This window comes from Carettochelys insculpta, chromosome 2 (genome assembly GCF_033958435.1).
Source record: "Carettochelys insculpta isolate YL-2023 chromosome 2, ASM3395843v1, whole genome shotgun sequence".
NCBI classification, from domain to species: Eukaryota; Metazoa; Chordata; order Testudines; family Carettochelyidae; genus Carettochelys; species Carettochelys insculpta.
Window position 1 is genome coordinate 33,905,670 of NC_134138.1, and position 12,654 is coordinate 33,918,323.

General features: G+C 41.8%; 1 protein-coding gene across 3 annotated transcripts in view; it reads left to right on the plus strand.

Moving 5' to 3' along the window:
• CSMD3 (CUB and Sushi multiple domains 3) overlaps positions 1–12,654 on the plus strand; it is a 1,166,921-nt gene that overhangs the window by 1,051,716 nt on the left and 102,551 nt on the right. The gene's annotated exons all lie outside the window — the stretch shown is intronic.

A 12,654-nucleotide genomic window follows, 5' to 3' on the forward strand; every position in this document is an offset into this window, starting at 1 on the left:
TAACTCCCCGCTATCTGAGCAGAGCTGAGGTGCTTTTGAGGGTTTCTTCTATTCTCAGTGGAATAGTTTCAAGGACCCATTTCAGTTGATAATGATTCAGTTTTGATTATTTTGTTTATTTTCTGAGGACTGCATGCTGTTAACATTTTCTTTACAGTCAATGTCAAAATAGGGTTGCAACTCTGGATGAGGCAATTCCAGGAGTTTTTTTTTTTGTTTGTTTGTTGGTTTGTTTGTTTTTTTAACCAATATAGCATAAAAATGTTCTTAAAGTATCTTATTAAACTCTCTATTGATTGCTTTCAATAGTCACCTGAAGATTGGTGCCAATTCCAGAAGACTCCAAGCCAATCCTAAACTGTTGGCAACAATAGGTCAATGTGGTTTGATATTTGAATGTATGATTACAGTACCATTTTAATTTATTATTCCTGAGGTGATGAATATTAAAATATCAGCCTAGAAGTGTCTGTCGACAGAAGTTCCTGTCAACATAGAAATCTCAGCAAAACCTCTGTCACCAGATTGCTGATGCACACAACTTGTTCTGTTAACAGACAACTACCAGACTGCACAGCCCTCTGGTGACAGAAAGCAGAATGGCATCTCTGTAAACAGGGCTGCCCAATGAACCAGAAGCCCCCTCTGTCAGCACACGTGTCTACACCGCACTTCTGTCAACAGAGTATTATGCCCCAATTTTTGAGAGATAACTATGTCAAGGCAAAAGCAGAGTTCTGTTGAGGCTCTGTCGACAGAAGGCTTTATGAGTGTAGACATTCCCCGAGTTCTGTCGACAGAAGATCCCTTCTTTTGACAGAACTCTCCAGGCTAGACACGGCCTCTGTGAATTGAGATTTTCATAACTATCCAGAGTAGCATTCTTTGGAAGCAGTATATGTAAGCAGCATAAAGAAGTACATGGTGCTGCATACTAGTGAGAGAATTCCTTTTGTACATTTTGCTGATATATTTGTACACTGATTTTTTGTTTTTTGTTTTTCTTTTCCCCCTTTGACACAGCTGTTTTTCTGAAACTCATATTTCTTCCACTGCTGGTATTCAGCTCTAGGGTTCAAATGTTCCATAGAGGAGCAAACGAGTTACCTATTTATCCATAAATCTTTAGTAGACATTTTTTGCTAAATCTAGTTGAGGGGAATGTGTTGTTTTTATGTGTACTTTCCCTTTCAGTTTAACATGCCAACCGCTTGACAGAGAAGAAATGAGAATTCGGTTTTTAACAAATATTTGTTTTTCCTTAAACTAAGAGATATCATGAAGCAGAATATTTAAAAACTAAAAGCCACACACAAAGTATAGTACAAAATTTACTGAACTGGTCTTTCATAATTACCTTCTTATTTGTCAAAGTCACAACTATTACAGATTAGGAGAAATGGTCACATTTTTGATTATGAAAGAATCATTTTTCTCAAAAAAGCTAACATCTTAAAAAAGTGTGGCTACACTTTTACAAACTATCTTGAACAGATTCTTTTCAATCAATTTAAGCAAAATGAATAAATAAAGAAATAAAGAAGTTTTGCAAGTGAAGTAGTTTTGAAGTCTTACTTTTATTTCACTTTTCTTAATTTTTGCCTGTAGAAACATAGGAAATTACTAATAATGAACTTGAAAATGTTAAAGATTTTTTTCAATCCCTAATAAAAACTTGGTCATCTGAATCATTTTTTCTTCTAGTACATAGCTAGCCAGATGTGTTCAGTTTTCTTTCTTTCTCTGTTTTCACCTTCCTTTTGAAGCATCAGAGACTGCAGACAGCTACAAATAGTACATTAGATTGAATCAGATATGCTGTGAGGTGGTACAATGAACACTCTTTCTTAAATTCCTGGTGATTGGTGTCTCTGACTCACACATTCATGATCAGGCTGAACACCAGATTTAGGGTCCAAAAGGAATTTTCCTCCTAATCACCAGCCAACATGCTTCTTCATTATTACCATTTCCCTACCTTGACTGAAAGTTAAGGTGGGGTCTAGAAAAAGGGAGGTTGGTTCCCTGCCACACCAGTTACAGGAGCCCCTAACATCTCACCCCCATCTCTGCTCCTTTAAAGATTACCACCTCTTAATTCTTTACCAATCTATTTTATCTCATCTCTGTATCCTTTCCCTATGGAGTACCTGCACTGGACATCTGCCACAAGGAAGAGCAAACACCTAGTTTGTCTGCCTCCCCACATCTTAGTTGGCTCCCCAGACATCTCTTATTCCACCTTTCATATCAGGCAGAAGCATGTCAGCTTCCAGGTCTGAGAGATGAAGCCCATCCTCCCTGAATAAGTCTGGTTCATCATGTGCTATGTTTACATGTGAAATGACTGACTGCCCTATAGTACCCGTAAATTTGGCCATCTCCATATTCACATAACTCTGATTGAGGTTTCACCACTGCAGATTTCACAGATCCCCACATTATCCTGCATCACAGAATGGCTGACCACTCAATGTTTATTAATGGGAAAAGTTCCAAAATCAGCCTGAAATCCCACTCAGTAACAGTCATTAAGTCTTTCTTTTTACACGTTCCCAAATAATTTTCCTCATGATAAAACACAATTTTATCTGATGTGTGCTCCCTCATCCCCACAGTCTTTAAAAAGGGACATCAGGTAGTCCCATAACCTGTCCCTCCTCCCTTGCCAGCTCAGGCCAGCTTCATCACTGAGGCTTCAAACAACTTGGAAATCAGCCTATGTGCCCAGAAAGAATACTTCACCCACAAATCCACACTGCGGTCTGCCTCTCCCATTTGCCACCTTTTGGACTGAAAACACAATAGAATTTATTCCCCCCACCTTTGGTCTTGCATATATTCTGTTAGGCACTAGCTCTGGAGCTGCTGCTGTTGCTGCTGGAATCCTGAATGAGTAGGAACCAAAATAATGTGCTGGTATCCCCAACTTTCTCATTCCCCTTCCTGGTATGTTGTCAGCAGACTCCTATCATTGTGAATAAAGGGGGCCCCACTTCAGAGAATCATAGAATATTAGGGCTGGAAGAGACCGCAGGAGGTCATTGAGTCCGGCCCCCTCCCCAAAGCAGGACCAACCCGAACTAAATCATCCCAGCTAGGATTTTAGCAAACTGGAACTTAAAAACCTGTGGGGATGGAGATTCCACCACCTCTCTAGGTAATGACTTCCAGTGTTTTATCACCCACCAGGTGAAATAGTTTTTCCTTATATCCAACTTAGACCCCCTCCACTGTAACTTGAGACCATTCACTGCTTCTTGTTCTGCCATCTGTCACTATTGAGAACGGCCTCTCTCCATCCTGTTTAGAACTCCCCTTCAGGAAGTTGAAGGCTGCTATCAAATTGCCTCTCCTTCTTCTCTTCTGCAAACTAATTAAACCCATATCACTCGGCCACTCCTTTTAAGTATGTGTTCCAGCCCCCTTATCTCTTTGGTTGCACTCTGCTGGACCTTCTCCAATGCATCCACATACTTTCTATATTGGTGAGGGGGCCAGAACTGGATGCAGTACTCCAGATGTGGCCTCACCAGTGCTAAATAAAAAGGAATAAAAACTTCTCTAGGTCTGGTGGAAATACTTCTCCTAATGCTACCCCAATATGTCATTAGACTTTTTCAGCTACAAGGGCATGCTGTTAACTTATATCCAGCCTCTCATCCACTGTAATACCCAGGTCTTTCTTCTGCTGCACTGCAACTTAGCCAGTCAACCCCCAGCCTGTAACAATGCTTGGGATTTTTCTTTTCCAAGTGCAGGACTCTGCACTTGTCCTTGGCCCAATCCTCCAATTTATCTAGGTTACGCTGGACCCTATCTCTTCCCTCCAATGTCTCCCTAGCTTAGTGTCATCTGCAGATTTGCTGAGTATACAATTCTTCCCCTCATCTAGTTAATTAATAAAGATGTTGAACAATGCCAGTCCTAGAACTGATCCTTGAGGCACGCCACTTGAAACCGACTGCCAACCAGACATCAAATAATTGATCACTGGAAGGGACCTTGAGAGGTCATCGAATCCAGTCCCCTGCCCTCATGGCAGGACCAAGTACTGTCTAGACCATCCCTGATAGACATCTACCTAACCTGTTCTTAAATATCTCCAGAGATGGAGATTCCACAACCTCCCGAGGCAATTTATTCCACTGTTTGACCACCCTGATAGTTAGAAACTTTTTCCTTATGTCCAACCTAAACCTCCCTTGCTGCAGTTTAAGCACATTGCTTCTTGTTCTATCCTCAGAGACCAAGAAGAACAAGTTTTCTCCCTCCTCCTTATGACATCCTTTTAGATACTTGAAAACCGCTATCATAATCTTCTTTATTCCAAACTAAACAAGCACAATTCTTTCAGCCTTTCTTCATAGTCATGTTCTCTAGACCTTTGATCATTCTTGTTGCTGTTTTCTGGATCTTTTCCAATTTCTCCACATCTTTCTCAAAATGCGGTGCCCAGAACTGGACACAATACTCCAACTGAGGCCTAACCAGCGCAGAGTAGAGTGGAAGAATGACTTCTCATGTCTTGTTCACAACACACCTGTTAATGCATCCCAGAATCATGTTTGCTTTTTTTGCAACAGCATCACACTGTTGACTCATATTTAACTTGTTGTCCACTATAACCCCTAGATCCCTTTCTGCCATACTCCTTCCTGGACAGTCACTTCCCATTCTGTATGTGTGAAACTGATTGTTCCTTCCTAAGTGGAACACTTTGCATTTGTCGTTATTAAACTTCATCCTGTTTACTTCAGACCATGTCTCCAATTTGTCCATATCGTTTTGAATTTTGAACCTATCCTCCAAAGCTGATGCAACCTCTCCTAGCTTGGCATCATCTGCAAACTCAGTAAGTGTACTGTCTATGCCAATATCTAAATAGTTGATGAAGATATTGACCAGAACTAGCCCCAGTACTGACCCCTGCGGAACCCCACTTGTTATACCTTTTCAGCAGGATTGAGAACCATTAACCATACTCTCTGAGTACGGTTATCCAGCCAGTTTTGCACCCGCCTTATAGTAGCCCCATCTAAGTTGTATTTGCCTAGTTTATTGGTAAGAATATCATGTGAGACCGTATCAAATGCCTCCCTAATATCTAGGTATACCACATCCACTTCTTCTCCCTTATCCACAAGGCTTGTTATCCCAGCAAAGAAAGCTATCGGATACGTTTGACATGATTTGTTCTTTGCAAATCCATGCTGGCTGTTTCCAATCAGCTTACCACCTTCCAAGTGTTTGCAGATGATTCCCTTAATTACTTTTTCCATTTTCTTTGCTGGCACAGAAGTTAAACTGACTGGTCTGTAGTTTCCTGTGTTGTTCTTATTCCCCTTTTTAGAGATGGGCACTATATTTGCCTTTTTCCAGTCTTCTGGAATCTCTGCTGTCTCCCATGATTTTCCAAAGATGTTAGCTAATGGCTCAGATACCTCCTCCATCAGCTCCTTGAGTATTCTAGGATGCATTTCATCAGGTCCTGGTGACTTGCAGATATCTAACTTTCATAAGTGATTTTTAACTTGATAGTTTTTTATTTTATCTTCTAAACCTACCCCTTTCCCACTAGCGTTCACTGTGTTAGTCATTCCTTCTTCAGACTTCTCAGTGAAGACCGAAACAAAGAAGTCATTAAGCCTCTGTGCCATTTCCAAGTTTCCCATTACTGTTTCTCCCCCCTCACTGAGCAATGGGCCTACCCTATCCTTTGTCTTCCTCTTGCTTTTAATGTATTTATTAAAAAAAACCTTCTTATTTCCTTTTATGCCCGAAGCTAATTTGAGCTCATTTTGTGCCTTTGCCTTTCTTATCTTGGCCCTGCATTCCTGTGTTGTTTGCCTGTATTCATCCTTTGTAATTTGTCCTAGTTTCCATTTTTTATATGATGCCTTTTTTATTTTGAGATCATGCAAGATCTCCTGGTTAAGTCCAGGTGGTCTTTTGCCATATCTTCTATCTTTCCCACACAGAGAAATAGCTTGCTTTTGGGCCCTTAATAAAGTCCCTTTGAAAAACTGCCAACTCTCCTCTGTTGTTTTTCTCCTCGGTCTTGCTTCCCGTGGGACCCTACCTACCAGCTCTCTGAGTTTACCAAAATCCTCCTTCCTGAAATCCATTGTCTCTATTTTGCTGTTCTTCCTTCTACCCTTCCTTAAAATTGTGAACTCTATCACTTCATGATCACTTTCACCCAAGCTGCCTTCCACTTTCAGATTCTCAATTAGTTCTTCCCTATTTGTTAAAATAAAATCTAGGACAGCTTCCCCCCGCTAGGTTTTTCAACCTCTGCAATAAAAAATTGTCTGCAATGCAGTCAAAAAACTTATTGGATTGTCTGTGTGTCACTGTGTTAGCTTCCCAACATATATCTGGATAGTTGAAGTCCCCCATTACTACCAAATCCTCGGCCCTGGATGATTTTGTTAGTTGTTTAAAAAAAACCTCATCCACTTCTTCCATCTGAGTAGGTGGCCTGTAGTAGACTCCTAGCAGGACGTCACCCTTGTTTTTTACCCCTTTTAGCTTAATCCAGATGCTCTCAACACATCCATTTCCTATGTCCATCTCCACCTCAGTCCATGTGTGTACATTTTTAATATATAAGGCGACACCTCCTCCCTTTTTCCCCTGTTTATCTTTCCTGAGCAAGCTGTACCCTTCCATACCAACATTCCAATCATGTGTATTATCCCACCAAGTTTCTGCAATGCCACCAATGTCATAGTTGTATTTATTTATTAGCACTCCCAGTTCTTCCTGCTTATTACCCATACTTCTTGCACTTTTTATATGCATCTAAGATATTGATCAGACCTTGTCTCCCAGTTTTGCCCTGACCCTACTTTTTCTCTGCTGTTATAGCCTATGCTCCCTCCCATTTCTGACCCATTTCCCAGGTCTCCATCTTCTCCCTGTGCATCTCCCTGCTGCTGCTTAGTTCAGGCTGAAATAGAGTTGGAATTTGATGCCTGACAGGTAGATTTGTCAAGCAAAAAATCAGTTTAACTGCAGTGGTGTCACCGTTGCCTATGACTATTGTCAAATACCTACCCAGAAGAGAGTTAGGGTTTAATGTGAAATAACTAAGGCTGGTTCGCCATCAAAGTCAAAAAGTTAGTTGTCACCAGTTTGGTGATGCTCTTAGAGAGGTTTTGTCAATGTGGAGAAGTTTGAAGTAATTATATAGGGAAATAATCTGTCCCTGGAAAGTATACCCTAGGTAGAGGAGGACAAAACAAACTTTTCAATATAAAAGATATTTTTTGTCCATCATCTCAGGTCATTGTGATAAGACAGATGAATGACCCAGTTATGGAATTATATTACAGCATTTTTCTCCACTGTATGTAGATTTTCTTTGTATTGTACTGGCATTAGAATGTTGACTGTGAAAATGAGCATATACAACTTTTTGTTGTTTAATTCGAAACTCAAAAATCATGTATTCCTACATGTTCCTCTCTCAGAGCAGCCTTCCTGACGCAGAAGTGAAAGCATTCTCCATGGATATTTTAAAAGATTCTGACACTTTCTGATTACGCTTATTCTTCATTTTTAAGGCTTGATTTTAGGGCTAGTTAGGTAGTGTGTGCTGTTGTCCTATTATTAGAACCTCTCACTCTCACCTTTTTATTTTTGGTGATTGGGATAAAAGGTTTAGAAATTCTTTGTATTATGAAGTTCTCATCACAATCAAAAATCTTGAAACACTGATCAGCTATTTTGCTTAACATTCCATTTTATTCTAGACCATTTTACATCATCTTTTAAAACTTTTTAAACCTGAGTTTAAGATACAAAGTAACACATAACATAATCCACCTATTATTAGATTTACTAGGAAATGTACTGTGCAAGCTTTAGTCACACTTCACCCCTTCATTTCTACCTGTGCAGAACCAAAAATACCATATTGATTTTGAGGATCTCATGTCTTCCCTTCCCTCTGCATGTCCTCCACAAGTCTTATGTGCTATTATCCACAGTATTGGAAGACTCTGTACTAGGCTTGATTTTTTTTTTCTATTAATGGTTTTCTGCAGAAGGGAAGAATATAAGATGATTGGCCCAATATGCAAATTATTGTTTGTTGCACATTTTGACCCCATTTTGTAGTCTGTTTACATTAGGGAAGAAGTTGATGATAGAATCAGGCATTTCTGTGATGGAATCTGGTTTATTGTCAGAGAACGTCCCAAAGTCCCGTTGCTTTGAACACAGTAAGAATGAAATGGATATAGCTTACTTGCTTACTATTCTTTTTCACAGCAAGACTTCTATCAAAAAAGCTCTCCATACCGCCTTCTTTGTCTGCTCCTGTGGTTTGTTGGTTTGTTTGTTTGTTTTTGGCTGCTTCTGCTCATATACAGACACAGCTTTATCCAAAAGTACCCAGCCCCCCAGCCCCCCACCCTGTGCATTCACATTCAAATATCCATGAAGCCTCTACATCCTCATAACTACTGAAAGGTCTTGCAAACTCTGGTGTTGTCTGTTGTTGCTTCAGCTATTTTACCATAATTCATATTTATCCTGAATAAAGGCTGATTATTATCTGAGCGGTTTCAACAAGATTTCACCTAACCCCTAGCCTTTTATGTAAGGATCTAATTTGGAGAAAGTATGAATTATTTCTCAGTTGAAAATGATTTGAGATACTGAGCCAGATTCTGATTATGCCTCTCTTGTACAGTTGACTAAAGTTGTTACTCCACTATTGTGTCATAAACTTTATGTCTGAAGTTATATACCGTTAAAACCAATTGAATGGAAACAATGGGCTAAACTTCTGAACTGAAAGGATGGAAAAGGTCAGCTCCTTGGCCTCATTCCAGACTAAATTAGCCTAAATTCACACTGAAAAAGTATATTTCTTCTTTGTGTAATTGCACATGTCCATTCCACTTTTGGTGCTTATGTGCCTAACCTGTCACCAGCAGAAACTGTTTTTTTTTCCCCTCAGCAGTGGTTTGAACTCCCCTCTGCCCCCATACTGCAACCCTGCATACAGGTATAAAGGGCAGAGCTGCTGCTAGCTCCTCTCCCCCCAACTCCTTCTTACCACCCACAACAGTCGTCAGAATTCTGTTCTCTACCGGAAGAGTTCTTCTCTCAAAATTTGTCTTTGTATGTGTAGTTAATCTAGTTTGTTAACATATTTAGTAAGATCCAGTTCCCTTTTACAAATGCTTTCAGACTTGCTTTTTGCTGTAGCCCCACAGCAGCACTGTTGGTGATTCAACTCCAGTACCACAACTGTCTTCTTTCTGAACAGATAACCATATTGCAAGACCTGAGTCCTCAGATTATTTGGTCTCAGATTATATTGGACTAGTGGGTCTTGAGCAATGGGGAAGTGAGATATACACTTCAGTTTACTTCTGCCCTTCCTTCTCCACATCCCTTTTCATCCCTCTTCAAGGCCCACTGTCAGGAGAAACTCCTTGTCCAGGAACCTCAAATGGTCCTTTGATTGGGAGCCATAGAAGGCTACTAGGTTACATGGCCTCTCGCAATTAGGTGGTTCATATGACACATTGCAACTCACAACTTTGGTGCAAGAGTGCTCTCACATGTCTTTGTCTCCCTAAATCAGACTGCTTTATTTATTTATTTACCTGAGCGTCCATAGATATGGCCAATCGCACCTCCCATTGGCTGTGATCTGCTGTCTTTTTGCCCATCCTTGCCCTAGATTGCTGGATAAATCCAATCATGGCATGTGTAGACTTTCCATTTGCGCAACTGCAATTGATTCTCATGCTAATGATGTGCTTTTGCCCCAGGATTGAGAACACACCTAATTTCTCTTCAAAAACAGGGTCTATGGTCATCAGATGACTTATCTTGACAAATAAGTGTCAAGGAACCAAAAGTTGTCAGATTGGTGTGACTGTATTTTCATCACACATCAGGGGAGGATGACTATTAGTCCTCTCAGATAATATGAGGGCAATATTTTACCTCAACAAGCAAACGGGTGTCCATTCATCTCCACTGAGTCATGAAACAACACAGTTCTGGTATTTCTGTAGGTCCAGCTCAGTAGAGCTAGAAGTATCTTACCTGCAGAGCATACAAAATGACCTAGCAGGTCACCAGAAAAGATAATTTACTCCTTTTGGGAACACTGTATGCGAAAAATTTAAAATTCTGCACACCATAGTTCAAAATTCTGCACATTTCTGAAAACATTATTAATCAAAATATCACTATATAATCCTATCAGTTTCAATTATTTTGTTAATTTATTTCAAAATACCTATCAGCAAGTCTGTCTGTAACAATGCAGACACACCCACAAATTCCCACAGATTAGAGCCTTAAAGTAACTTCTCTGACAGTTCAGATACTGGTTTTCTTGCATCTTTCCTTCCTGCAGAGACCATTTGCAGGACTTCCCCTAGGAAACATACCTGAGTCCCCTCTCCCAGAGTCCAGCCACGTCTCCCCAGGCCAGACACCCACAAGTCCTCACTCAAGAGCCCAGCTGTACCCGCTACTTATTGTCCAGACAAACAATCCCCATCCTGCTATGTTCAAGGGATCCAGAAATAGAAATGGCCCCAGCTGCTGCTTAGTTCCAGGATTTGAGTTTCCTGTGTACTGCCCTCTGCTTCCCTGAGGATATGGTGGGAACTGCAGCTTTCAGGAACACTCCAGCTTTCTCTCCCTTTCCCAGCAGTCTTCTATGAGGAAGATGGGCTCTGACAGGTCCATTTGTTCCTAGTGACAGCTAGGAGCACAGCTGCCCATTTCTGTGGGGGAAAGAAAACTTTGTGCATGTGTGTTGATTTTTGCATTTCACAATGACACAGAATTCCCTCACGAGTAATTTACAAGTCACAGCAAGTGGTGTGTTCACCCCTGTTTGGCTTGATACATCTTCCAGCAGTGGGAGTTTCCCCAAACTGACCTATTTGCAACAAAATCCAACAAAAAGTATCAGTAGTTCTGCTCTCTACGGCTGCGTCTACACGTGCACGCTACTTCGAAGTAGCGGCAGTAACTTCGAAATAGCGCCCGTCACGTCTACACGTGTTGGGCGCTATTTCGAAGTTGAAATCGACGTTAGGCGGCGAGACGTCGAAGTCGCTAACCCCATGAGCGGATGGGAATAGCGCCCTACTTCGACGTTCAACATCGAAGTAGGGACGTGTAGACGATCCGCGTCCCGCAACATCGAAATAGCGGGGTCCTCCATGGCGGCCATCAGCTGGGGGGTTGAGAGATACTCTCTCTCCAGCCCTTGCGGGGCTCTGTGGTCACCGTGGGCAGCAGCCCTTAGCCCAGGGCTTCTGGCTGCTGCTGCTGCAGCTGGGGGTCCGTGCTGCATATACAGGGTCTGCAACTAGTTGTTGGCTCTGTGTATCTTGCACTGTTTAATGAAAGTGTGTCTGGGAGGGGCCCTTTAAGGGAGCGACTTGCTGTTGAGTCCGCCCCGTGACCCTGTCTGCAGCTGTGCCTGGCTCCCTTATTTCGATGTGTGCTACTTTGGCGTGTAGACGTTCCCTCGCTGTGCCTATTTCGATGTTGGGCTGAGCAACGTCGAAGTTGAACATCGACGTTGCCAGCCCTGGAGGACGTGTAGACGTTATTCATCGAAATAGCCTATTTCGATGTCGCAACATCGAAATAAGCTATTTCGAAGTTGGGTGCACGTGTAGACGTAGCCTACAAGATCATAGCCTGCATGCTACGGCAGATACCTCTTTACTAACATGGTCAAGCATTCCCTTTCTCTCTCTTCAACCAGTTCTACTGATCTACATGGTATTGCAAAAAGTAAGAGCAGACCAGGACAATCATGCTTATAGCTCCAGCATGGCCTTTTCAGCACTGGTTCTCCACTCTCATGGATGTATTAATGGAACCTCCAATTTCACTTCCAGTGGACTAGGACCTAAATTCTGTGGCTTACAGTTGCCTTCTCACCTTGAGCCTATAATCCCTTCATGTAATAGCAAGGGCTATTCTACACATCTGGCTTTCTTGAAAGAAGCTCAAGAGATCTGTTTACTAGTAGAAAACGTTCTACAAAAGCTACTTACTTTGATAGAAAGCTGGCTTGATGGTCGGGCCCAACGGGTAGTGGTCAATGGCTCAATATCTGGATGGCGGTCTGTTTGAAGCGGAGTGCCACAAGGCTCGGTTCTGCGGCTGGTGTTATTCAACATCTTTATAAATGACCTGAATGAGGGACTGGGTTGCACCCTCAGCAAGTTTGCGGATGACACAAAACTAGGGGGAGAGGTAGATATGTTGGAGGGTACAGAGAGAGAATCCAGAGGGACCTGGATAAATTGGAGGACTGGGCCAAAAGAAATCTGATGTGGTTCAATAAGGAGAAGTGTAGAGTCCTGCACCTGGGACGGAAGAATCCCAAACGTTGTTACAGTCTGGGGACCGACTGGCTCAGCAGCAGTACGATGGACAGGGACCTAGGGGTTATGGTGGATGAAATGCTGGATATAAGTAAACAGTGTTCCCTTGTAGCCAAGAAAGCTAACGGCATACTAGGGGTGCATTAAGAGGAGCATTTTGAGCAGATCTGGAGAAGTAGTTATTCCTCTTTATTTGGCACTGGTGAGGCCACATCAGGAATATTGTGTCCAGTTTTGGGCCCCCCAGTATAAAAAGGAT